Below are 27,241 nucleotides of genomic sequence, written 5' to 3' on the forward strand. Positions count from 1 at the left end.
CTTATTAAAAAGCAAGATCCCGTCCCACTAACCGCAGGCAGCAGCCAGGCTCCGACTTGGAAGTAACTGGCTTCAGGAACTTGGTGTGAGTTTTAACCCCTTGGCACCAAGCTGAGATGGATCCTCTTCTCTGCTTCTACTTGCTTTGATGTAGGGAGTGCTTTTCCCTTTAGCAAATGGTTGCATTTGCATGTCTATTGTTGGGGACATTCCCATATGCCTAATCCATGTGTACAAAAGGGAAAACCTGTCTCTGACTCCCTGCATCTTTAGATATTGCCTTCTTATAAGCAGTGGCTGATAGAAAAGGCCTGTAGGTGCAACTCATGTAGAAGCAATCTGAATTCCTTCACCATCTGATGTACAGGGCATCTTTGTAGTCTGGGGTGGCTTGGATGTCTTCTGGGCATATTGTTTGATCTCTGTTGATGCAACCTATTAATAATCCTTTCTTCCTCGCCTCAGTTTACATAGAGCTCAGTGTTGTGCATCTGCTATGTATTATGTCCCTTTATTTGTAATAATACCTGTAGCAGTAGTCTTGGAGCTAAGCGTCAATTAATCCTGGATATTAATTGATAGAGCACACCAACATTTTACTGTTATTTGTGTAGATTTATTGGTGATGTTTTAATGTGCACTCAGAATATGTTAGGTGCTTTTCACTGTTGTTCTTATGAGGACTGAGTCATAGGTACATAGGAAGCTGCCATATACTGTGTCAGACCATTGGTCCATCTAGCTTAGTATTGTCTACACAGACTGGCAGCAGCTTCTCCAAGGTTGCAGCAGGCAGGAGCCTCTCTCAGCCCTATCTTGGAGATGCCAGGGAGGGAACTTGGAACTATCTACATTTAATTTTAAAACTGAGTTTAAAAGGGTTTTAAAATTGCATTGTATTGTATTTTGTATCCCTCCGCCTTCTTTTGGTCTGTTGTTATTTCATGTGTTATGTGTTTTTATTTTATGTTTTAATGCTGTTTTGTGAGCCTCCCAGAGATCAATTTGTTATAGAGTGGCTAACAAACAATGTGTGATGATGATGATGATGCAAGCATGCAGATACTCTTCCCAGAGCTGTCCCATCCCCTAAGGGGAATATCTTACAGTGCTCACACATGTAGTCTCCCATTCAAATGCAAAACTGGATGGGACCTGCTTAGCAAAGTGGACAATTCATGCTCGCTACCACAAGACAACACCTCCCCTAAGTCCTGATATGTCCTTAACCTAATCAATTCCCCATTAGCTTCATTGGGTAGATAGAACTGAGCTATGGTTTGAGCAGCAGCATCCATGAGCTGCTAACCACTTGATCTTCACCGTGTTTGTACTGAGGGATGCACTTTCCACCCAGGAAACTGGGTGGGCTAGTGTCACAAAGTGTGTTTTTAGAGTCTTGGGATTTGTGTCCAGAGTGTGGGTCATGTCAGCGGTATTAGAATGACACAACAACTCTAGCTAAGATCATTGGGAGCTACATAGGTTCTTTATCAAAAAAAAAAAAGTGGAATGGAAAACATCCACCTTTACACTCCACTTCAGATGAATTACTTTTTTTTTTAAGGCTGAGCAAATCATTAGTAACCTACACAAAGCTAGATAGTGCCATGAATCCTACACAGCAGAATTGGTGTAGTACAGGCCTGCTCGACTTAGCCCCGCCACCAGCTATTTTTGGACTACAACTCCCATAATCCCCAGCCACAGCGGCCAAGAGCCAGATATTATGAGAGCTGTAGGCCAACATCTGCAGTAGGATTGAAGTTGAGCAGACCTAGTGTACTATAATGGCTGAGAGTCAGTAATGAATTGGGAAGCCCATTTCTAGCCTACTTTCCAGTAGGTTTATGGGATCACTTGGCATTGTGTGTGTGTGTGTGTGTGTGTGTGCGCGCGCGTGCGCGCGCCCGTGTGTCCCCTCCTCTATCAACTTTGCAATGCCTGGACCAATATGAGCTAAATCAGGTACAGTTGTAGGGACACATAGGGACACCTCAATGGCGTAGTTTGTAATGATGTCATCCACACCGATTCAAGATGGCGGATGCATAAACTTTTGAGGTGCATGTGAGCTAACTTGTAAACCACTTAACTGATTTGAACCAAATTTGCTACAGCTGTGCTCATAGGGACAACTCAACAGCGTAGTTTGTGATGATGTCATCCATCCCAGTCCAAGTTGGTGGTTGCATGAACGTCTGAGGCACAAGCCGGCTAATTTGTGGACTGTCTAACCCAGGATGCTGGACTAGAAAGGCCTTGGGCCTGATCCAGCAGGGCTGTTCTTATGTTCATTTGAACCAAATTGGGTACAGTTACAGTGTGCACAGAGTTGTGGACTGCCTAACCCATTTGAACCAAATTGGGTACAGTTGCAATGTACACACAGGGACAGCCCAATGGCATATTGAGTTTGTGATGGCATAGTTTGTGATGATGTCATCCACACCAGTTCAAGATGGCGGATGCGTAAACTTTAGAGGTGCAAGTGAAATGCTTAATTGATTTGAACCAAATTTGCTACAACTGTAGGGACACATAGGGACACCTCAGTTGTGTAGTTTGTGATGATGTCATCCAACCCAATTCAAGATGGCAGACATGTAAACTTTTGAGACACAAGTGCACTAACTTGTGGACAGTCTAACTGATTTGAACCAAATTTGCTACAGCTGTATGAACACATGGGGATGCCCCAATGGTGTAGTTTGTGATGATATCATCCCCCACAATCCAAGATGGTGGATGTGTGAAATTTTGAGGTGCAAGTGCAGTAACTTGAGGACTGTCTAACTGATTTGAACCAAACTTGGTACAGTTGTAGTGAGTGACACACAGGGACACCTCAATGGTGTAGTTTGTAATGATGTCATCCACCTAATCCAAGATGGGCATCATGGTGGATGCATGAACATTTGAGGTGCAAGAGATCTAACTTGTGGACCTCAGCTTGAACTATTCAGTCCAGTTGTAGAGACAGTGAAAGGAAAGTAGGCTGATTAGTACTTACTAGAACAACTTGTTCAAATCTTGTGTCAGCCATAAATTCCCAAAGTGATCTTGAGGAAAGCCATAAACTCTCAGCATCCCTGCCAGCTTCAATATGGAGATAACAATACCCTTACAGAGTTGGGATATGAGAATTACTGTTAGAATCACTGTACCACTTTATCAAGGACAAGGCTCATCACAGGTACCATGTGAACAAAGAAGTACAAATTATATCAAGTGTTTTGAATAGCCAAGTGGTGGCATATATGTTAAGTATGACTTTGTACTAGAATCTTGAGATCACCTGGTTGAAATGTGACCACAGTCTAGGTATCTATAGGAATCCTAGGGCTGATTAAGCACTGCAGCTGCCCTCAAGGTAATCCCTGTCCTAAGCAGTGGCCTCTTTAATTTATTTCTCCCATTTCCTACAACTTCCACAATCAGCATCTGCTTTTCATTCTGAACAGACACCAAGTGGCTCTTGTGCTGCTCTCCTACCTGGTATTATGCTCTCTCACCTTCCTTTTCCTCCATACATGTCTAGCACCCAGCAGTCACCTTAAAGCACACTTTCCAGATGTATGTGCCCATTGACTAATAATAGTGATGTTTTGTGGGGCTACCTTCTTGAACACATTGCTGTTCAGGCTATCCCATTCAGCAAGCTTTAACTATAGAGAGCTGCAAGTCACTTTTCAGTGGCCTTGGCAAGTTACTCTGTTTTAGCGTAAACACCTCCAGTTGTAGCCATGGTACAATAGGACGATGAAGCAGAGCGTTTTGAAAACTCTTTATTAGCTGGGATGCATAGCATGGGCAGCTGTGGCTCAATATTTACATCATGTGATCATTCCCAGTATCCTCAGTGGTGAACTACACAGAAGACAGGTGTGGCATTTGGCTAATAACATAGCATTTGGGCCTAACACACAAGCCAAATACACACTGACGATGATGGGGGTGTGTATGATGTGAATTCCTTGTGGTAACTGGAATGAACTATGCCGATGACCAACAGACTTGTTCGCAACAGAATTAATCTCAGTTCCTAAACATTTCCTCATAAATCAGAGGCACTGGGGATAATGGAATACTTGATCAGTGAATGGGGTACAGAGAGATAAGATTCCCTTACTTCCAGTTACTTGGTATACTGTTGTCCACAAACAACAAAGAAGTGGAAGCAGAGACTAGGATGTGTTTTGTGCATTAAAAGAATAGCATTGAAATGGGAAAATCTGGGAAAGCAGGGAGCTTCTGTCTTTGTGATTATTATGATAATCATCATAATAAACTTTATTTGTTAGCTGCCCCATAATACATTTTTCTCTGGGTGGCTTACAACACAACATTAAAACATGAGATAAAAACACACATCTCATTTAAACATAACAGACCAAGAAGGTGGGAGGGAGAGAAAGAACATGCAATACAAAACAATTTTAAAAGACTTTTTTAAAAAATCAGTTAAAATCAGATCAAAAACTTAAAAGGCCTGAGTGACATGACCAGGTCCTCTGAGAAGAGCTGTCACGTTGAACCTCAGAAAGGAACAGAGGCAGGTGAAGGCGGAATTGGTGCCCAGCTCATCTGCTTTTAAACAGATTGACCAATGGTAAAACTTGTGGTGGTGATATGGATACAAGAAAATGAAGAAGCTCAGGTCACACTCTGTCTTTGCACGATGTGAGCGAGGGAAAGACAGAGAGAGAGAGAGAGAGAGAGAGAGAGTAGGGAGGAGTTTAGGGTGGAGGTTGGAAATGGAACATTTTGAGCTGGTTCCTAGCCAAGTGCTGGCTACAGCAAACACTTGGGAGCTGGGCATATAACTGTGAGCTTGTTGAGGCTTCCACTGCTGAAACTGGCTACAAAAGCCTGGCTGGCTGGGGTGTTTACGGAGGCGAGACAGTCTCAAGAAAGGGAGGAAATCCAAGGACTGACTGAGGACACAGAGGAGGGATTATTCACAGGGATGCCTGGCTTTTTCCATTGTTGAGAGAAGGTGTCACTGAGCATGCGCCCTACGGTGTTATGCAAACTGGCTGACAGAGGCCAAGCCTCTGTTTTGCTGAGCTACATTTCAAAGAGACTTTTGACTGGAACTGGAGAGTATTTTTGCATTTGGGGGTGGGTGTTAATTTTGGGTCATGATTCTGGACAACTCCCAGGGCTGGCAAAGAAGTTATATAATATTTTAAAATCTTCCCATGCAGCTCTCTTAGAAACTAAGAGAGCAGGGGAGATGGAGAGCTTGTGGTGTTGCCTGGCCCTTACTTTTGCTCCTGGTTTTCTTGACTGTCCTGAGCCTCCTTCAAATGCCCCATGTTCCTTTTTTTAGTGAATTCTGGGGTTCTCTTTGCTCCCCTGGGATGCCCACTCTCTGGTGAGTTTCTGACCTGTGCTCCCTCCTGTGAGCTACTCACACTTCCTCTGAGCTCCTGCTCTCTGCTGTCAGCGTTCCCAGATTCCCCCTTGATACCCTCTCGAACCACAGTCCTTATGAACCACATCTAGTCTTTGTTCTTCCACCAGTTATCTCCTTTGGCTTTGAAGTACTGATCCTTTCTTGTGGCCTTTGAACAATTTGGTATGTAGGTATGCTCATATGGAAGTCACAGAGCACCATGTAAACATTTGCAGAGCCCAGACTAGCAAGGAACGTTAATCTTTTCCCTTGGCATGGGATTTTTCACACCATCCTTCAGCATGCAGCAGGGTTGGGGCAACTTTCTCCACCCCAGCTCAGTTCTCTCTTGACCACCAGAGGGTGCAGGCAGCAGGAGGAAATATGGACACTTTCATCTGTAGACATAAACTCTCAAATCTTTCGTAGATTGCACCTCAAAGGCGTTTAGAGAGTTAGTTTATCAGCCCAAAGGCTGTTGTTTTAAAATGCATTGGACTTGCAGACTGGTAATTCCCCTATTTCATATCTATAACCAAATGTATTGACTGCTAGGGAGAGAGCCACGCAGTAAATTCTTGCAATGTGTGCAAGAATACTTGTTACAGGTAAGCCATCTGGTTGTTCTCTCGTCCCATTCACACGTAACACAGAACTGCCTTCCACCACCACCCCATCTGGATTCAGATGTAACGGAGAGCAGGGAGCCTGCGGTCAGGGAGACTGCAAAGAGGAGGGGGAACTGGCTGTGCAGGCTTCCTTCTTGCATGAAGGACAGCCCACACAACCAATCATGACCAGAGAGAGGGAGGAGCTTCCTTTCTCAACTCTGGTCATAGGGGATTCAGCCTGCAGTTCCGAATTCAGATGTAACGCAGGCTGTGTTCAACCTCAGGGGTTCACTGCAACCAGAGGGTTCAAACTGGAGTTTTAAAAAGAAAACCTTGTGTTGCTCACCTCTTGGAACCGGATTTTACTCCAAGATGAAAGTGCTATATCCACTTATGGGAGGGCAGTACCTGTAGCCATACTGTTTGCCTGTGGAATAGATCAAGGTAGATGTGCACTTCTGCACTAGAAAGGAGGAGCACACACCATTTGAACAATAGAAAAAGATTCACAAAGGATATTTTTGAGGGGTAGGGGTAGATTTTGCTGGCTTTAAGATATTGTACTTAAAATTCTTTGAAAGGATTTTAATTAATAATTTTTTAAAAAGTAGAATTTTTAAGTCTCAGAACAGTACAGCCGTGAGTGTCTTTAAGTATATTGTCATAATTCTCCCTACAGGCAAACAGTGCTCTGCTTCAGATTTAGCAGCGTTACCCAGATTATCTATTTTTAAATTTGTCTTGGGTAGGGATTTGAAGCAGTTTGCAATATAAAGTATAACACACACCATTAAAAACAAACAAACAATAAAGCAAGAATGGTAAATTAGAGAATGACTGGTAGTTGCATAGTACATCAGTATCTAGGGAGATCTTCTTCAGTAGAGGACAGACCACCACCAATTTTAGGCCCCATGGAATTGCATCTTCGACCAATGAAATATTAACCACTCTCCTCACCCACTCAGCTAGGTCCCCTGACTGCTTTCACCAGCAAGGAATGGTGATTGCACATGGACAATCTTACACTACTCAGGATTCCGTCCACATCCTTAAACTGTACAAGTTGGGGGGGGGGACCTCAAACAATTGAGCAGACAAATGACATCAGTACATGATTAGGTGCTTCTTGTGTGAAATCCAAATTATGACATTCAAATGATTGCATCTGCAAGAGGCTCAGCAAATTGCTCACAGTGGGTCGCAGGCAGGTCCTCCACATGGCTGGAGGAGCCCAGATGTCTGGCACTGCATTAGCCAGAAAGCTCTGCTGGACAATTCTCCACAGACACAAAGTGTCTTTTCTTGCTGTCCTCATTGCCACAGCATAGATAAAAAATGGGTCCTAGCACATACTTGGATAAACTGATTGCAAGTTTTCTTCCCCTGCTGCTCCAGTTGTCTTCCTAGCTGCTTCATGGCTCTATGGCTAAGGAGAGGACATTCAAGAGCAATTATCTTGAAGGTCCAGGTCATTTCCCCAGAGACTTCCCAGAGCCTTGGTAGACTCACTAACCTAATTGGCAGGGAAATCCACCGGAGCCCACAGAATGCAATTTGGATCCATAAGGCTCAGCGAGCAGACCATGCTAACTGGCCATCTGCTTTTGCAGAGGTTAGGAGTCTTGTTGTGTTTAGGCTATCAGGTAATGAATTATCTGACCATGACCAAAGGGTGATCTTCATTTCCACCACTACCAGCTCACCAAGGGCATTGCTAGGTGCTTAAAAGACATAGGGGCCCCAGCCCCCCAGCCCCTGTTTGATAATTGAACTCAACATAACACCCCCCAAGAATAATTCCAAATGTTTTTTTAAGTCTCTAATTAATACAGCACATATTAAGATGGAAGCGGCTGAGAGCTAGGTGAGGCTAGGAGCTCTCTCCCATGTTTTGTGCAGGGGCCTCCATTGCTGCATTTCCTTTCTGGAAGCGGTCATGGAGGAGGGAGGTGGTTGATGAGATTCAGGGTTTTCATTCATTGGGGGTCCTTGCCCCATGGACCCCCCCCAATAATGCCCCTGCAGATCACCCTCTTTCCTTTCAGCAACAAACAGGAGAGGAGAGCTGGTCTTGTGGTAGCAAGCATGACTTGTCCCCAAAGCTAAGCAGGGTCTGCCCTGGTTGCATCTGAATGGGAGACTTGATGTGTGAGCACTGCAAGATATTCCCCTCGGGATGGAGCCGCTCTGGGAAGAGCAGAAGGTTCCAAGCTCCCTCAGAGCTGAGAGAGATTCCTGCCTGCAACCTTGAAGAAGCCGCTGCCAGTCTGTGAAGACAATACTGAGCTAGATAGACCAATGGTCTGACTCAGTATATGGCAGTTTCCTATGTTCCTAAACACTAAAATGTGCACTGCCACATCCATGGGTGCAAATAATAGTTGGGACATGAAATCCTAAACTGCACCTGAGACAGGAGCCTCAGCATAAGCATTGAAATCACTCAGTGCTAAGAGCCTGGTCAGCATCATGACTGGGACCATTCTGGCCAGCTCAGTTAGGGATCCTGTTGGGCAGCATGATCCTGTTGGGCAGGATGATTCTCAGACAGAATCTCCATGCTTTCTTGAGCACCCAGCTTGGAGACAGGCACTCCAGCCCAGATGGGTGCTGGAGGTATCACTAGATAGGGAGGTGGACTCATGGTAGACAATCAGGACTCTGCCTCCCCATCCACATAGCTGGGATTGCTGTAGTTCCCAAAACATGGTGGACACAGCTGAGAGAGGGCAACTCCTAGTCTCTCATTCAACCAGGTCTCGGTAATGCACGCCAGATCGGCCTGCTCATCCATGATCAAGTCAATTTAAGGTGGTTAGATATATTTTCTGCAGATTAGAACTTTAAATATGTTTGTAGAAAGAAATCTGCCACTCATAATACACATGACACACCTTGGACTTGCTGGTGCTTTCTGTTCAGAGTATCCCAGTTAAGGCAGATGGACTGAAGGCAGTGCTATGAAGAGAATCAGAAATGGGCTCTTAATCCCATTTTCATGTTTGGGCCTTGAAGTTTTAGCAAAGGAAAATCCTTGCCCCTGAACATGTTGGGCTTCCCTGTTGCCTTTTACAGGTTTCTGCAAAAGGTCAGGGAGAATATTGGGGCCCCCCTACATACATTGGCACAGTGATGCCTTCAGGGGAGCCTTTGGACTCTCTACTATGTGGGTCTGAACTTCATGCTGGCACTCTAGTGGGATTTAGTATTTGCCCACAACATTTCACAGTTCTTTGCTAGGGATGAGTAAGAACTGGGCAAAGAGCAGGCAGGGCTTCTCACAAGTCCACAGTTTACCTAGTCCATGCCAGTGTCTCCTGGGTGGCATCATGTGGTCAGTAAGTGACAATGACTCCAGTGTCAGCACACTTTCCCCTGCAGGTCAACAAACAGCACCGTTTACTGGGTCTCTATTCAGTCTTCCACCGTGGAGGTCCCGTGAGGCCAGTGCCTGTAGCACATCCCAGAAGAGGCAAGATTATCCTGCAATCCTCTCTTTCTTAATTGATTAACAGTTCTGCAAACATTTTTTTGCTGTACAAAGTGTGTGAATCAAGTGGCTAATAATTTTCTAGGAAGGTCAGAGTCCCCTCTGCATCTCCACAGAGGCCCTTGTGGGCTAGCCAAATAAATGCACCATGTTCAAAACAGCATAAATATAGATTTTAGGGTGTTACAAGCTTAGGGCGTTTTGGTCCTACTAGTTTTGGATGTAGATGATTCTTGTTTTTGTTTTCAGCAAAGTTAGTTTGAATGCCATCTGTGCAACCCCCTTGAAGTGATACAAAGTGGCACTGTCTAAAGAGAGTTAAATTTGGGCTATCCATATCTGGCATGGATCAGGATTGATGGCTGATGCCAGTTGACTAAGATAAGGAACAATGGTTTGTGGGGCTATATTTTGCAACTCGCTCCTACCAACCCCACTGTTTTTGGTGTAGAAGGGTAGATTACATATGACTTATTCTATGAAGGAATGGGCCCAAAGGAGAATAGGCTGCCCTCTGCCCTAAAAGCCTAGCTCTACCTAACAACTGAAAGGTATTGTAGGAACTTGCAGATGTGATCTCAGAATCACCATCTGCCATCTTTGAGGACCCCTGGAGAATGTTTGAGGTGCCAGAAAACTAGAGATGAGCAAATATTGTCCCTGTTTGCAAAAAGGGGAATGAGGAGGAGCCAAGAAACCACAGACCTGTCGGTTTGATGTCCATACTTGGCAAGATAATAGAATAGGCTATTAAACCGTCTCTCTGTGAGCATTTAGAAAAGGATCTGGTGGTTATTAGGAGCCAGCATGGATTTGTCAAGAACAAGTCATGCCAGACTTATCTCATCTCCTTTCTCAAAAGATTTTCTAGTTGATCATGGGAATACGGTGGACACTGTGGAGCTTGAATTCAGCAAAGCATATGATAAAGTCTCCCTTAATATCCATGTTGACAAGTTGGTAAAATGTGGGCTAGATTATGCTACTGTTAGATGGATTCACAGCTGGTTAAATCATCCATACCCAATGAGTAATTAATGGCTCCATGTCATCCTGGAGGGAGGTTTCACATGGAGTGCCATAAGACTCTGTCCTGGGCCTGGTGCTATTCAACTTTTTCATAAATGACTTGGAGGAGGAAATAGAGAGGATGTTTATCAAATATGCAAAAGACACAAAGCTGGGGGGCAAGATCAGGAAGACATTAGAATTCCCTGAGTATTCAGTAAGAGCTATTTGATAGTGGAACAATTAATAATAATAACAACAACAACAACAACAACATCGCACACACTGAAGTTAAAAGAAAAATTGGAAGTGAATACATCAGGAGAGTTAGAAAAATCCTCAAGTCCAAACTCAATGGCGGGAACACCATACAAGCCATAAACACCTGGGCTATACCTGTTATCAGATACACTGCAGGAATAATAGACTGGACCCAGGAAGAGCTAGAGACGCTAGATCGTAAGACCAGGAAAATCATGACCATCAATCATGCTCTGCACCCCCGCAGTGATGTTGATAGGCTATAGCTCCCTGGCAGCTCAGGTGGAAGAGGAATGCTGCAAGTCCATCAAACAGTAGAGGAGGAGAAAAGAGGCCTTGAAGAATATATCAAGGACAGTGAAGAAGATGCACTTAAAATGGTCAATAACGCAAAACTATTCAACACCAATGAAACAAAGCAGGCCTACAAGAAAGAACAAGTCAAGAACCGAGCAGAAAAATGGAAAAATAAGCCCCTGCATAGTCAATATTTGCACAATATAAGTGGAAAATCAGACATCACCAAGACCTGGCAATGGCTTAAGATTGGTTGCTTGAAGAAATAAACAGAGGGTTTAATACTGGCTGTGCAAGAACAGGCACTAAGAACAAATGCAATAAGAGCAAAAGTAGAAAAGTCAACAACTAACAGCAAGTGTCACCCTTGTAAAGAAGCAGATGAAACAGTGGACCACCTAATCAGCTGTTGTAAAAAGATCGCACAGACTGACTACAAACAAAGCCATGACAAGGTAGCAGGGATGATACACTGGAACATCTGCAAAAAATACAAGCTACCTGTAGCCAAAAATTGGTGGGACCATCAAATTGAAAAAGTGGTAGAAAATGAAGATGTAAAAATATTATGGGACTTCCGACTACAAACAGACAAACATCTGCCACACAATACACCAGATATAACTGTAGTCGAGAAGAAAGAAAAATAAGTGAAAATAATTGACATAGCAATAACAGGGGATAGCAGAATAGAAGAAAAAGAAATAGAAAAAATCACCAAATACAAAGATCTACAAATTGAAATTGAAAGGCTGTGGCAGAAAAAGACCAAAATAATCCCAGTGGTAATTGGTGCCCTGGGTGCAGTTCCAAAAGACCTTGAAGAGCACCTCAACACCATAGGGGCCACAGAAATCACCATCAGCCAATTACAAAAAGCAGCTTTACTGGGAACAGCCTATATTTTGCGACAATATCTATAATAACCAACAGTATTGATGATAAACTTCAGCCATCCCAGGTCCTTGGGAAGGACTCGATGTTTGGATAAAACAAACCAGTCAATAACGCCTGTTTGACTGTGTAAACAAGAAATAATAATAATATTTTTTTATTTTGTTATCCACTCCATAACAAATTGTTCTCTCGGCAGCTTACAATCTGCCTCATGCAGTGCTGGGCTCTCCTTTGCTGAAGATAGATAGATAAGTTTATTTTGGTCATTAACCAGTAAATAAAAACAATTACAGCACATCCACACACATTTTACAAATAATATAACAAAACTTTGCCATTCCAAAGATGATCTCAACATTGGCATTAGTTTTTAAAAAGTTAAGATAAAAATCATCGGTACGACCAGGGAAATTTTCCAACAAAGGAGAAATTAATCTTTGACATATATCTCTATAAAAATCACAATATAATATAACATGAGAAGTAGTTTCAATAGCTCCGGAGCCACACAGACAAAACCTCAAGGAAAATGATATGCCTTTGAATCTACCCTCTAAGACCACCATGGGGAGTGCATTAACCTGTGCTAGTGTAAGAGCACATCTAAATTTAGGGACAAGAACCTCACTGAGGTAATTTTCTGCTCTGAAGTTGGTAGACTGATTCCCTATATAGATACCGCTTCTAATGCCTGCCTCTTCCTCTTGAAGTTCCATATCCAGGATACGTTGCTTTACAACCTTCTTGGCCTGATCCAATCCTAAACGGATAAGTCCCTCTGGAGAAAGCCCATAATGGGATAATTTATTAGACACCAAAGACTTCCATTTAAATTTAAAACTATCCGCCATAATTAAGGAGGCTAAATCCACTTGTGCAAAGAACAATTTTAGCCAAAACATAAGAATACAGCACCAGTAGCACATCTCTAGCCTAATAAGCCCAAACTCCCATCTAATTAAAGCATTGGGCACACAGCACAGGACTTGCAATATACTTCTGATAAATTTAGATTGTATGGCTTCTAATGAAGCAATGTTATTAATGGGTCCTAATTGGGCTCCATGTAAAAGTAGGGAGTACACTTTAGCAACAAAAAGCCTAATTGAGGCAGGTATAAATAGGGCCCTATGCGTGAAATGATATGATTTAATTTTATTTGTAACAAGTTGGGCAGACTGCCGAGTGGAATTGAAATGGGCATTCCTGAAACCAGCTGAGTGGAAAATTACACCCAGGTATTTGAAGGAGTTAACCTGATAGATTTTGTGGCCATGCATAACCCAATTATATAACCTAGGACGTTTGGCAAAGACCATTATCTTTGTTTTGCTGTAATTGATTTCAATTCTTTCCTCAGCACAAAAGGAGCTAAAAAGATTAAGAGTACATTTAAGTCCTATAGACGTCTGAGACATTATAGCCATGTCGTCTGTGTAGAGTAGAATGGAAATATGCCTGTTAGCTATCTTCGATGGATGTAAAGAGGGGGGTGGATAAGCAGGAGACCACTAAGTTAATGTAGATGTTGAATAAGATGGGCGCCAGAATGCAGCCCTGTCTTACCCCTCTGAACGTTGGAATCTCTGGAGATAACTGGCCATTTGGGTTACACAGAACACTCAAACGAGTGTTCTTGTACAGACTAATCATTTATCGATCTTAAGCGCTTCAAATTTTTGCCAGCATCTTTCTCTGGAGATAAGAGTCAAACGCAGCATTTAAAATCAATAAAGGCCACGTGCAACGCAGAACCTGGATTTCGTGTGTACTTCTCAGCTAGGAATTGCAGTATAAAGGCATGTTCCATAGTGGAACGTCCTACTCGAAAGCCAGCCTGTTCCGGGGCCAGAATATTATTAGTATCTGTCTAGTCTAGGAGTTTGAGCAAAAAGTGTCTAGTGTAGATTTTACTGATCACATTTAGAAAACTGATGGGTAAACTGATGGGTCAATAATTTGCCGGGTCCTCTCCACAGCCTTTTTTATATATGGGGATTATTATCGCAAGGCCCCAATCCCTTGGTATTTTGGCTGTGATGTCTATATAAGTAAATAATGAGGCCAGAACAGGAACCCACCAATTTAAGTTCACCTTTATAGCCTCAATAGAAACCAAATAATTTCCAGGGGCTTTACCATGAGCTTTTCAACCTTGGAGCAAAGGACTGGATTTCAATTTGGAAGGTCTCCGCTTATCTGGACAGTGTCAAATTCCATGGTATCAACCTTTGCTGAAGATTTTCAAACACAGATTGAGCAGGCATCTGTCAGAGATGCTAAAACAATTTTCTGCACTGAGCAGAGGGTTAGTGAAGGCCTCCCATGACCATTCCAATTCCAAAATTTGATTCTATGGTACCAATTGTTGGGAAGTCTCTCTGGTAAGAGATACCCTTCTGTTACAGCAGAGTGCACTGAAGCACAACACAGCGGAGTCTGCCTAGGCATGCATGTATGCTGAGAGTAAAATAAACTTGGAGCCAGTTCATAGTTTCAAATCAATATAAGGAGTCTTTATTGGTGAACTCCATTCTAGATAGTAAAGTGGAGAGATAGGATCTCTAATCTAGCTAGCTAGCTGGATGCAGAGGGATGGTTTCTGCATCTCTGCACACATGGTGCAGGGAGAGAGGAGCGTGTGTGTTGCATTGCAAGGGAGAAGAAAGGGAAAAGGAAAAGGCAAGCAGGAAGGAAGTCCCTGAGACTAGCAATCTACATATCAAAGGTATAGTGTCAGAGCAGTAGAGAAGGGATGACCAATGTCTTGACCCCTCTAGCCCTCTGACTCACTAATCTGTCCCCCTCTGTCACTGAGGCATGAGCCAGCGCAGAGTCCTTCATTTCCAACACCAATAAAGAGAGAACTGGAATATGGAGTCACAGACCCTCTCTATTATCAGGCATTGCTTGTAAAGCATAAGCCAGGAAGTCTGCTACATGTTTGTCAGATGCACCTTTAGACTGAGTGGCTAACTTTTTTCCCCCCTTTTTGGAGAGGCCCCTGTGCCTTTAACTGCTATCTCAAAAGCAGAAATATTGCAGGTGAAGCTTTTGTTGGCGTCGAGGTGATGTGCTTGAAAAAGCTTCACCAGCTATGTTTCTGTCTTGCACGCTGCAGACAACACCACAGGAAACCCCCCCACACACACACACACACATCCCAGTCCTCATAAAGGTCTGCAGTGGTTCCATGAAAACTGCACCGTTTTGCTTCCTTGGGCTTATATGGCTAATATCAGCACACAAGTAAGCACTCTAGTGAAATGGGAAGAGATGGAGTTGGTCTACTTGTCCTTAATAGCACTTAGTTTATTATACTGCAGGACACCAGAAGGTCAGTTAATTTATTTCCCATTTCCAAAAGGTTTTCCCCAATCATCTTTTCTGTCCTTCAGAGGAGAGCTCGATGACTGTTTGGCAAGTGACTCTTCCCTCTCCACCCTCCACATAATTGCCTTTCTTCCTCCCAGTTTCAGACAGATGGATTAGTTACTTAGTGAGGGCATTTTTGAAGATGTTGATAAAATAGCAAGTTAATGCCACATACCTCTCTGTAATGGCTGCCAAGAGGTACTTCTGAAACTCAAGCAGAGCTGGAGAAATACTTATGGCCCACAAGAATGCTAATCACCCTGGAAAGAAGATTTAGCTCCAGGCCACCAAAGCAGAAAAAACAGGAGGTTGGTTTTCAGCACTGCAAAAAAACAGCCTCGAATCTTTGGTTGTCTGGCCAGGTACTATGGGTTGCCATTTTTCAAGTGGTGTAGACAAAGACCATTGGTCTCTGCTGCAGAAAATATCCTTTTAACTATTATTCTTCAGAGACAACTATGCTAATATTCTGATGATATAGAATTTTCCGTTCAAACAAAGCACTGTGCTGGCTCAGTGATGGGGGCAAATTTTGACAACCTCCCCTTCCGCAGGGGATACTCTGTGTCACCTAAAAGCATGTCCCTGAAGGTCACACAGCCCTCAGGAACATATTTTCAGGTGACACAAAGGACTTCCAGGAAAGGGGAGATAGCTCAAATTCTCTCTCACATACTCTCTCTCTCTCTCTCTCTCTCTCTCTCTCTCTCTCTCTCTCTCTCTCACACACACACACACACACACACACACACACACACACACACACACCCCCTGGCACTGCATTAGTCTGGAACTTTTCAGAAGTGCTGGTGTGAGACCAGTGCTTCATTAGTCAGGAAGTTAGCCAGTATGCATAATTCTACTAATTTCACTAAGTAACCTAAACATTCAAACAAAAATCCTCCTTTTTTTTTTGTTAGTGCTAATCATCCAGATGTTTCCCTGGGTCGATCTGCCCTGCTCATGGCTCTATGGGATAAAAGTGCACAGGGTATTTATTACTTCAGAACTGTACCAGATGTTATGATATCCCATTTATTGATTACATTTTAGGAAATGTGCAAAGCCAGAGTGGGGGGCAAGCAAATTATCCAATGGTTGGAACGCCTTCTCTTTGAAGAAAGACTAAAGCATTTAAGATCTTTTAGTTCGGGGGGGGGGGATACTAAAAGGGAACATGACAGAGTTTACAATATCATGCATAGTGTGGAGAAAATAGACAGAGAGAATTTTTCTCTCTTGCCCAAGAGGCTGTAATTCTGAGGTACTGAGCTGGAGGTAGATAGGGCCAGTTACTCTCCCTCTGCTAAATAAAGAGAATAACCATGTTAAAAGGTGCCTCTTTGCCAAGTTAGCAGGGGTATGATTTCTTTCTGGGGCTCAGCACCCACCACTCTTCAGCCCTTGAATCTATTTCAATGACGGAGCTCAGCTAATGACCATATGAAGTAGTAGTGTAGTAAAGATGGAAAATACCTCAGAGGACTTTCCCTCATAACTGAGTAACCATAGCCTGGTATTAGAGAAAAGGACTTCTAGGTCAGACGGTGCAGCCATAAGCCCTGCAACCCCTCTCTAGACACTGGACATTGCTGGGTCTAGAAAAACATCCTCCTCCATCTCAGTTGATTATCTCATAGTCAGGATAAGGGGGAAAGGCTCCAGGGGTCTTGCATATATTCAGACCACTGAAGGAACAGAGTTACGAGTTGGTTTGTCCCAAACTGAGAAGGACAAACGCATTGAAGAAGCAGGGCCAAGTTGCCAATGAGGGTCTGGAAAAACCATCAGTGGTGATTTTAAGTCTAGACAAAATACCCTGTGTTATTAAAGATATAATTAAATCCATCCTGTAGGGCAAAAGGGATAGGAACTGGCAACGGACTCCTTCACTGAGTTCTTCCTGTGGTTTATTATTTTATTCTCTACTGTTTGTTACATTGTCTTTGAAGTTCAAAAACTACTCTTGTTTTCTGGCCAGCTTTGTCCTTTTCTCTCAAGCCAATATTGCTCTATTTTCTCCCTGGTATTTTGAATGGAATTTAAATGTGGCTCTTACTATAAATGTTATTTGTGTCATGCCCGCACAATGCAGCCTTAGCAATAAAGACGGGCTTCTGTTTTGTAGCCAGCAGGGGGAGCACAATACTCTGCTGTACAACCATTAGGGAATTGTCCATGTACTGCAGATGGTGGTTCATTGTTTAGCTCAGGGTTTCCAAACTTCTTAAAACAAGTGTGCCCCTTCTGTCATAAACCTTCAGCTCAGGTGTACACACACACACACACACACGTTGAAGTTGTGAGACAGGCTACTCTAGTCAGTGGCTTACATCCGGACCAAGTTACTCTTGAGTACTCCCACTGAAATAAACTTTTTCAACTTACCCTCATTTGAAGTAAACTTGTCCTGTTAATTTCGATAAGACGGCTGCAGGTTCACGCTCGGTCGAGCTATCCCGGGTTGTGAGGAGTTTGGTTTCTGCTCCTTCTACTTCCAATCAGTCCCCGGAGTTGCTCTGCTGTGATGCCTTTAATGGGTTCTTTGCAAATAAGATCTCCTGTATTCGGGCCGACTTGGACTCCACTATTTCTGCAAGGTCTATGGAGGAGGTGTCCAGCAATCCCTCTTGCAGTATTAGATTGCATCAGTTTCAATCTGTGACTCCTGAGGATGTGGACAAGCTGCTTGGGGCAGTGCGGCCTACCACCTGTTCTCTGGATCCTTGCCTGACCTGGCTGCTTCTATCCAGCAGGGAGATTGTTGGAGGTGGCCTAGTTAATATCATAAATCATCACTGAGGGAAGGTAGGGTGCCCCCCTGTCTGAAGGAGGCAATGGTTAGACCACTCTTAAAGAAGCCTTCCCTGGGCCCCTTAGTGATGGACAGTTACAGGCCAATCTCCAATCTCCCTTGGTTGAGCAAGGTGATTGAGAGGGTGGTGGCCGACCAGCTCCAGGCAGTCTTGGAGGAAACCGATTATCTAGACCCATTTCAGACTGACTTTAGAGCTGGCTATGGGGTTGAGACAACCTTTACCAGGGAATCGACAGAGGGAGTGTGACTCAGCTGGTTCTACTGGATCTCTCGGCGGCGTTCGATACCATCGACCATGGTATCTTTCTGGATCGCCTGGGGGAGTTGGGGATAGGGGGCACTGCCTTGCAGTGGTTCCATTCTTATCTCTCGGGTAGATTCCAGATGGTGGAGCTTGGTGACAGTTACTCCTCAAAACAGGAGCTGTTATATGGAGTCCCTCAGGGCTCCATTCTGTCACTAATGCTTTTTAACATTTACATGAAACCGCTGGGTGAAGTCATCAGGAGGTTTGGTGCTAGGTGTTATCAATATGCTGATGACACCCAAATCTACTTCTCCTTTTCATCTTCAGGAAATGGCACTCATTCTCTAAATGCCTGCCTACAGGCAGTAATGGGCTAGATGAGGGAGAACAAATTGAAGCTGAATCCAAGCAAGACAGCGGTGCTCATTGTGGGGGCTCAGAATCTGAGGGGTGAGTTAGATCTTCCTGTGCTGGATGGGGTTACACTCCCCCAGAAGGAGCAGGTGCACAGCTTGGGAGTACTTCTGGACCCTGGTATCTCAGGTGGAGGCCATGGCCAGGAGTGCTTTCTATCAGCTTCGGCTGATTCGACAGCTACGCCCATTCTTTGAAGAGGATGACCTCAAAACAGTGGTGTATCAGCTGGTAACCTCGCGGCTTATTGCAATGCACTCTATGTGGGGCTGCCTTTGTACATAGTCCGGAAACTTCAGTTAGTTCAGAATGCAGCAGCCAGATTGGTCTCTGGGGCAACCTGGAGAGACCATATTATGCCTGTTTTGAAATGATTACACTGCCAATATGTTTTCGGGCAAAATACAAAGTGCTGGTTATTACCTTTAAAGCCCTGAACGGCTTGGGTCCGAGATATCTTAGAGAGCGCCTTCTTTTACATGAACCCCACCACACATTAAGGTCATCTGAGGAGGTCCTTCTCCAGTTACCACCGGTTTGTTTGGTGGCGACTCAAGAGGCGGGCCTTCTCGGTAGCTACTCCCGGGCTGTGGAATGCACTCCCAGTAGAAATTCGCAATCTTAATTCCTTACTGACCTTCAAGAGAGCCCTTAAAACCCATCTGTTTGGCCTGGCCTTTCAGGGTTTTGATTAGTTTTAATTGTTTTAATGCTAACCTGGTTTACAGGGTTTTAATTGTTCTGATAGTTTAATTGGTTTTTAAGATGTTTTTAATTGGTGTTCATATTTATATTTCTGTTTTAATTGTTATTGGTTTTAATGGTTTCTGTTTTTAATTGTAAACCACCATGAGCCATTTTGGAAGGGTGATATAAAAATCGAATAAATAAATAAATAATAAATTATGAGCAGTGCAGCTGTAGTATGAGGAGGCAGGAGGACTCTGAGAACCCCCATGAGCCCTTTCAAGTGCCCCTAGGGGCACTAGTAACCCCCTATTGGGTAAGTAAAGTAAAGTGTGCCGTTGAGTCAGTGTCAACTCCTGGCAACCACAGAACCCTGTGGAATAATATATTAGTAGACTACAGGAGGGGTTTACCATTGTCATCTCCTGTGCAGTATGAGATGATGCCTTTCAGCATCTTCCTATATTTTGCTGCTGCCCGATATAGGTGTTTCCTATAGTCTGGGAAACATACCAGCAGGGATTTGAACCAGCAACCTCTGACTTGATAGTCAAGCCATTTCCCTGCTGTGCCATTAGGTGGCCCCTAGGGGCACTAGTGACTTAAAGTCATTATGCAGAGCTGTCGTCACCTACATGTACACCTATTTGTGTATTTCTGTCCCATTATCAAATGGCTTTTGTAATGTTTCAAGCAGTAGCGTGGCGAAGCTGGCAGCAGCTGTGCAGCCGCTGTGGCCCCTAGCCCCGCCCCCCGCATCTGACGTCAGACGCAGCCCACCTAGCTACGCCCCTGCATCGGGGAGCCAGCAGTCGGAAGGGCCCAAAAGCAGCACAGTGTCAAAAGTTGGCATCTGCTTGCAAACAGAAATTAAGGGACTGCAAAGTGGGTGCTCTCGCTCAAACTAAGGGAGGACAGCAGAGGCTGCCTGGAATGGGGAACAGCCCCGGACTGAACATGTGTACACATGAACATGTGAACTGTGTACTGAACATATGAACTGTCTCATTCTGATCTACTGTATTGTTGGGTTTTATCTGTCTGCCTCAGGCTCTGCAACTAATCCTAGTCAATGTGGTGTTTGTTCTTCTCAAATACAGTGTTGTGGTCTGGTGCATACGTGCTGTGAGTGTGGAAGCCACTTTTTTTGTCAGTGTTCATAATTATTATATGGATGGAACAAAACGCTAGTAATGATAGTAGATCATGTCATTCGGAATACGGGTTTCTAAGTTGCTTTTTAAATTACCATCTCAGCTCCCTGAGCCGCTTCTTCTAACACTAGGGGGTGTCGGTCGACCTCTCTACCTAGCCAGATCCGTTCGGTTCCTCCTCCTGTTTCTCCAGCTGCAAGAGTTGCAGCTTCCCTTCATCCGGGCCTGGCTGCAGCTCTGCATCGTGCACATTTTCCTCCTATAAAAAGGTTACTTTGCCACCTCGGTTCCTCTCCTCCTCATGGCTGCGCTTGGCTGCTTGGGCCAGCAGAGCAGCTCTCCCTGCCTTTAAGGCAGGGAGAGCTGTTCCAGTCACGCTGGCAATGCAGTGGGGCCGATTGGCAGTGAGACTAGTAGGAGTGGCTCTCCCTGCCCAATTAGGGAGACTCACTCCGGCCGCAAAGTGCAGCCAGTTTCAGCTCCAGACTGAGCCGCGCAGCCCTATCTGGGACCAAAAGTACGACCCCCGCATCTGACATCAGACGCTTGGGGTGTGTGTGTCTGGGGCCACACTCGTGGCCCCTGATTGGTGGGTGGCCCGGGTTCTTTGAACCCTTTCACCCAATAGTAGCTCCACCCTTGATTTCAAGAGCTTTAAAGTTTCACAGGAACTTTTCTCAGCAATAGAGATCTTTTACTTCTTTAATATAATTCCTGCTACCTCTTTTCCAGCTTTGAGTAATCACAGACAGACATAGACTGTTTTTCTGAATTGCAGTGGCTGAGGATGGTGGAGGGAGAGCCCATCTTTTGTTACTGATGAATGGCAAACAAGGAGGTCTCAGTCCCACATTATGCGGATGTAGCCATGCTGCCCTAAGCAGATGCACCTGACAGCCCATACCAGCTGAGAATATTGCCTTACGTTTGCACTTGCCACTAAAGCCATCCACACACATATACCTTGGCTGTGCCTGCACCCATGGGTGTCCAGAGGAGGGCAAGAGGGGGTATTTCCTTGCCCGCCTGCCCCGATTCAATGAGGCATACTCCCGGGGAGCGGAGGGTATTAGATTGCTGGCTTCCCCAAGTCCTGCAGCTACCCATGCCTGCACTGCAAATTGACCCCCCACACACACACACAAACACACACACTTCCTTGATCAGAATCCAGAGGCAGCTTGATAGTGCAGCACCCTTCTGCATGAGTGTTTGTGCTGCGCTATTCATGTCCTGCCCATGCCTAGAAAGCTCCCCTGCACTCTTTCAAATTCTTACTGTCTTGAAATATCATTCACACATGACACTTTTGAATATAAAGCCTTGGCTTTTTCCTTGTCATATATTGCCATGCTAAGCAAACTGAGGGGGAAACGGGAGGTTCAGAAGAAGGTGTTTACTTCTTGCAGGAAAGTGGCCTTTTACTTGCCACTAATGCGTATGATATGATGGCAGCACTGCAGTCATTAGTTCATCCAGCTGTGACACACACTAGTCCAAACGTGCTGGCAGTTTGGCCTCCTTACTGGAGCAAGGAAGATGCCTCTGCCTTTTGCATTGGGCCTGTGACACAAACAGGGTGCTAGGGTATCCCTTCACAGGGGAAAATGTGAATCTATTGCCTCTAGGTGTATAGGAGTTTTCTGCTAGCACAAACACACAGTGCCATTGCCAGGAATAGACTCCAGGTATCCTGATGACCAGCTTTGCCCACTGAATCAGGGTGCCTCCAAATTGCCACTTTCTGAGACTCCAGACATGTTTATTTCATTCTATTTTGAAGACATTCTGCAGGCATACACTGGCCAATGTTTAAACAATATTAGCAGGAGAGGTTTTTCTAGCAGGGTTTAGACTCAAAACAGTTTTGCTAAGATGCTCCTTATTCCCAGTTTAGCCAGGGGCTCAACATTCATCAAGAAAGAAGCACTTGTCACCCAATATAAACAGCAATGCTGCAATACTTAAAATGATTCTTGGTAAATCCACTGAATGAGGTGATCCATTTGCGAAATATTTGTGGTTTAAACATTTCAGCCAACTGTATGATTATTTTCTCTGTGGCTGCCTTCAAACTAAAGGGGGCCCATAGATTTCTCCAGACTGAAACTAGCTCACAAATGATATGCAAGCCTAATTTTAGCCATCAGAGCCTTGCATCCACCTGCAGGTTAGGAATACATGTTGTCAAGGGAATAGAACGTGGTCAAGGGAAACCTTTTCCAGATCAGGGCCAGGCAAACAAGCTCCTAGATTTGTTGCAAACTGGCTCTCAGTATCTCTCCAGGATGATGCAAAATCTAGAGGAATACCATCCTGTGAGCCTCTACAAAACGCAAAACTCCCATTGTTGGGGTTGTTGTTGCTCTCCAGTTTTGATTACAATGAAAAGGGGGCTTTTGTTCTCTGCTTTGAAATTCACTCTGCTTTGTTCGGGATTTCACAGATTTCACTCTGTTTTGAAATTCACTCTGCTTTGTTCGGGATTTCACAAATGCCAGAATCCTATCGAGATTCTTACTTGAGCTCACAAACCCATGGGCACATAGTAGAAGGACCAAAGTGTCAATTAGTGAGTTGTAGTTTGCTAAAATAGAGCTGTGGGTAGTTTTGGAAGCAAGTCACACACTGCCCATGGAAAACAGTGTCATGCATTCTTCCCAACTTGTCTTCTGTCGTTTCTGTGCACAGTGAAAGTGCCATGGCCAAAACCAGTGAACCATGGGTTTCAGAACCATAGCTGGGTGTTGGTTCTACAGACAAGACCAACATGTTTTTAATTTTTTAAAGTCATTTTTATATTGTGTCCGGCCAGGCCGGCTGTCCTTACCTCCGGAGACGGAGTGGCGAGAGGGCCCTGGGCGACAGGGACAGATGGCAGCTGGGGAGAGACAGTGGAAGGACTGCCAGAGCTCCAGTGGAGGAGGAGCTGAGCCTTGATAAGACCGAAGGGGAGGTATGGAGCAGGAGGAGGGAGGAGGGGAGAGGCATTGACAACAGCTGTAAAGGGTAATCCATTACAGGTAATAAAGAGGGGCATTGGCCCCATAATTGGGGGCAGGCGATGCATAGCCTGTGAAGAGGCATATAAGGAGCCCGCCGGGGATGAGAAGGAGGCTGGTGGAGAGTGTCAGGGGCCCCCGGAGAGGGGCAGACACAGGGAACAAGCAACCGGGGACAGAGGAGGCCAAGGGTGATGCTCAACCCCCTCCCTGCCCCTGCTCTGAGGCCAGTCCCGATAAGCCAAGCCAGGCTAGGAAGAGGAGATAGGGACATGTAGCCGGACATATTCAAATAAAACATTACAACACAAATGAATAATATAATCTAAATTAACAGAACAAAGAAAAACAAGAACTCTAATAACATACATATGCATGGGCGCATGTTTGTGTACACACACACTTCTAAGGATATATTTCCTTATAATACAAAACAGTTCATTAAAATTAAACCAAATTGCCAAGAACTACAGCAGCTATTGGCTGCCTTCGCATATAACGCCAACCCGGAGGTGAGTGAGCCAGAGGTTCCATTTTGTCCGAATGTGTGAAACCACAGTTTTGTCACAAAAGCGACCTGAGGTTTTCGAGCCAAAACCATAATCTGAACCTTCAGTTTGTAGTGAGCTTTGCTGCTCCAGTCTGAGGTCTGAAGCAGCATCATGTTGTCCAAATTCTGCCACCACCATAACCTGGGTTTCATGCTGTGGCTGCTACCAAAACCAAAGAGAGGGCGGCTCAGACCAGCCCAGAAAAGCGCCAACATTATGCCTGCCACACTTCTCGCTGGCCATCTCTTGGAACACTTGCCCTGTCCACCACTGACTCTGCACTCCTCCAGCCGTTGCCCAGCAAGGCTGCCATGTCCCAAGCTTCACAGCATGTCAAAGGGAAAAGCCACATTGGTGGATGTCCTCTTTCCATTGTGTCCCATGCAATGTTCTCTCTAATTTTTTTCATCTGTGTGCAGAATGAGTTCTGTTCTGGGCAGCAGTATCGAGGCAATGTGCACGCACTTGCATTCAGAGAGGGAGCTTCCTGAGTGGGATCTAAAATTAATTAACTGAGCAGATATCAAAAAACACACGCACGTGCCTTAGAGGGAACACTGGTCCCAAACGCCCCGCCCCTGCTTTGACAGTCTGCAGGAAAAGGGGATAGGATGACAAAGACAGGCACTTTGTGGAGTACCACAAATCAAGTGATGAAGAGTATTTGCACAAGCACATGCAGTCCCTGTGGCACCATGAGCCCGGCGGCAACCTGGTTGTTTCCCAACAAAGATAACACATGCCAGGGGAGTGATACCTGGGGTCTGGGTTGAAAGGCAGCCCTGGAATTCTTGAGTGGCTCTATTTTTTGTTCACATTTGTTGCCCCTTCCCCTTGGGTGTAAGCACACACTCTATTGCCCAGACCTTTTGGGAGTCTGCAGGGGTTGAGTGTTGCGGGGAAGGTGAGGCGTATGAGTTCTATATTTAAACAGATATACTGGGGGCCCACATCAGTGGTGTCCCCTATAGGTGGATGGCCTAACTCAAGTCCTGCAGAGACCCAGAGCTCATGGAGCCTCTGGTCCTCCACAGTGGACTGACCCTCTCATGAGAGAGCTAATCCCCGACTGGCAAGCCAACATGTGGGCAGGAGTGTGTTGGATGTTCCTGGACTGCTTTGACTGGGTCTGCCATCCCAAGAGCATCCTTTGTCACAGTGGACCAGACCCCAGGATCCTTTGCCTGCCCACATATACATATCACCTCTTAGGAAGTCGTCATGGTCCCTTCCTCAAGTAATAGGGAAATAGTGCCCCTCTCCACCCCCCTGTTATCAGTAATAGCGTTTGTGCAAGCCTGATTGGCTGCAGGGCTCTTGCGAGGGTGGCGCAAGTGTTGTGAGGGAAAGGGTTGTAATGCCATTTAAAAGGGTATAAATGCCCTTTCCCTGTCGATGCTAAAAAGGCATGATCATGCTAGGCATGCCCCCTAAAGAACATAAGAACAGCCCTGCTGGACTAGGCCCAAGGCCTATCTAGTCCAGCATCCTGTTTCACACAGTGGCCCACTAGATGCCTCAGGGAAGCCCATAAGAAGAGCTAAAGTCATGCCCTCTCTCCTGCTGATGCTCCCTTGCAGCTGGTATTTAGAGGCATCTTGCCTCTGAGGCTGGAGGTGGCCTATATCCCTCAAACTAGTAGCGATTGATAGAACTGTCCTCCATGAATTTAACTAAACCCTTCTTAAAGCCATCCAGGCTGTTGGCTGTGTGAAAACATCCTTTTGTCAGTCCTAAATTTCTTGGCAATCAGTTCCATGTCATGACTCCTGGTTCTATTGTTTTGGGGAGTGGGGAATTTCTCTCTATTAACTTTCTCCACACCATGCATAATTATATAGACCTCTATCATGTCTCCCCTCAGTCATCTAGTTTTCTAAACTAGAAAGCCCTAGGTGTTGTAGCCTTACACAGGAACCTGCCATATACTGAGTCAGACCATTGGTCTATCTAGCTCAGTATTGTCTTCACAGACTGGCAGCGGCTTCTCCAAGGTTGCAGGCAGGAATCTCTCTCAGCCCTATCTTGGAGAAGCAAGAGAGAGAACTTGAAACCTTCTGCTCTTCCCAGAGCAGCTCCATCCCCTGAGGGGAATATCTTACAGTGCTCACATGCGGTCTCCCTTTCAAATACAACCAGGGTGGACTCTGCTTAGCTAATGGGACAAGTCAGACTTGCTACTACAAGACCAGCTCTCCTCTCCTAGACCACCTCTCCTCTCCTATGAAGCCTTGTTTCATAAGGAAGGTGCTCTAGGCCCTGATCATCTTGGTTGCCCTCTTCTGCACCTTCTCCAGTTCTATAATGTCCTTTCTGAGATTTGGTGACCAGAACTGCATGCAGTACTCCAAGTGTGGCCGCATCATGGGTAAGGAAAGTTCAAGTATACTATGTCAACTGGATCACCTTTATCCACATGCCTATTAACACTCTCAAGGAACTTCAAAAGGCTGGTGAGGCAAGATTAACCTTTGCAGAAACCATGCTGGTTCTCCTTCAGCAGGGTCTTCTGTAAGTTTAACAATTGTATCCTTGAGAATGATTTCCATCAGTTTGCCCAGAATAGATGTTAAGCTTACCGGCCTGTAGTTTCCTGGATCCCTCCCTGGATCCCCTTTTGAAAACTGGTGTTGCATTGGCTACTTTCCAGTCCTCCAGTACAAAGCCTGATTGTAGGGATACATTATATATTTTTGCAAGGAGGTCAGCAATTTCACATTTGAGTTATTTGAGGAACCCCTTGAAGATCATGGCCAATGGCTGTCACTCTCCTGATATGCTGACACCTTGCCCTCAGTCTGGTGACATGAGTGTTGTGGAGCTAGCTGGGATGAGGCCTTGGCAGACCAGGGAGAGGGAGTGGCTCCTCTGCCCTAAAACCAGAGGTTGCCTGACCTGGGTTGGAAGATCGTCTGCAGGATGATTCCCGGATGTAAGGATTAACCTCAGGTTCATCAACCCATGGTTTGGCATTATGTGCAAAGGTAACCAAGATGCCCTGAGAGGAAGGCATGAAAGGAAGCGC

General features: G+C 44.9%; 1 protein-coding gene across 2 annotated transcripts in view; it reads left to right on the forward strand.

Moving 5' to 3' along the window:
• ACSF2 (acyl-CoA synthetase family member 2) overlaps positions 1 to 27,241 on the forward strand; it is a 122,664-nt gene that overhangs the window by 81,591 nt on the left and 13,832 nt on the right. The window lies entirely within an intron of this gene.

The sequence above is a fragment of the Hemicordylus capensis genome, chromosome 2 (genome assembly GCF_027244095.1).
Source record: "Hemicordylus capensis ecotype Gifberg chromosome 2, rHemCap1.1.pri, whole genome shotgun sequence".
Taxonomy (NCBI): domain Eukaryota; kingdom Metazoa; phylum Chordata; class Lepidosauria; order Squamata; family Cordylidae; genus Hemicordylus; species Hemicordylus capensis.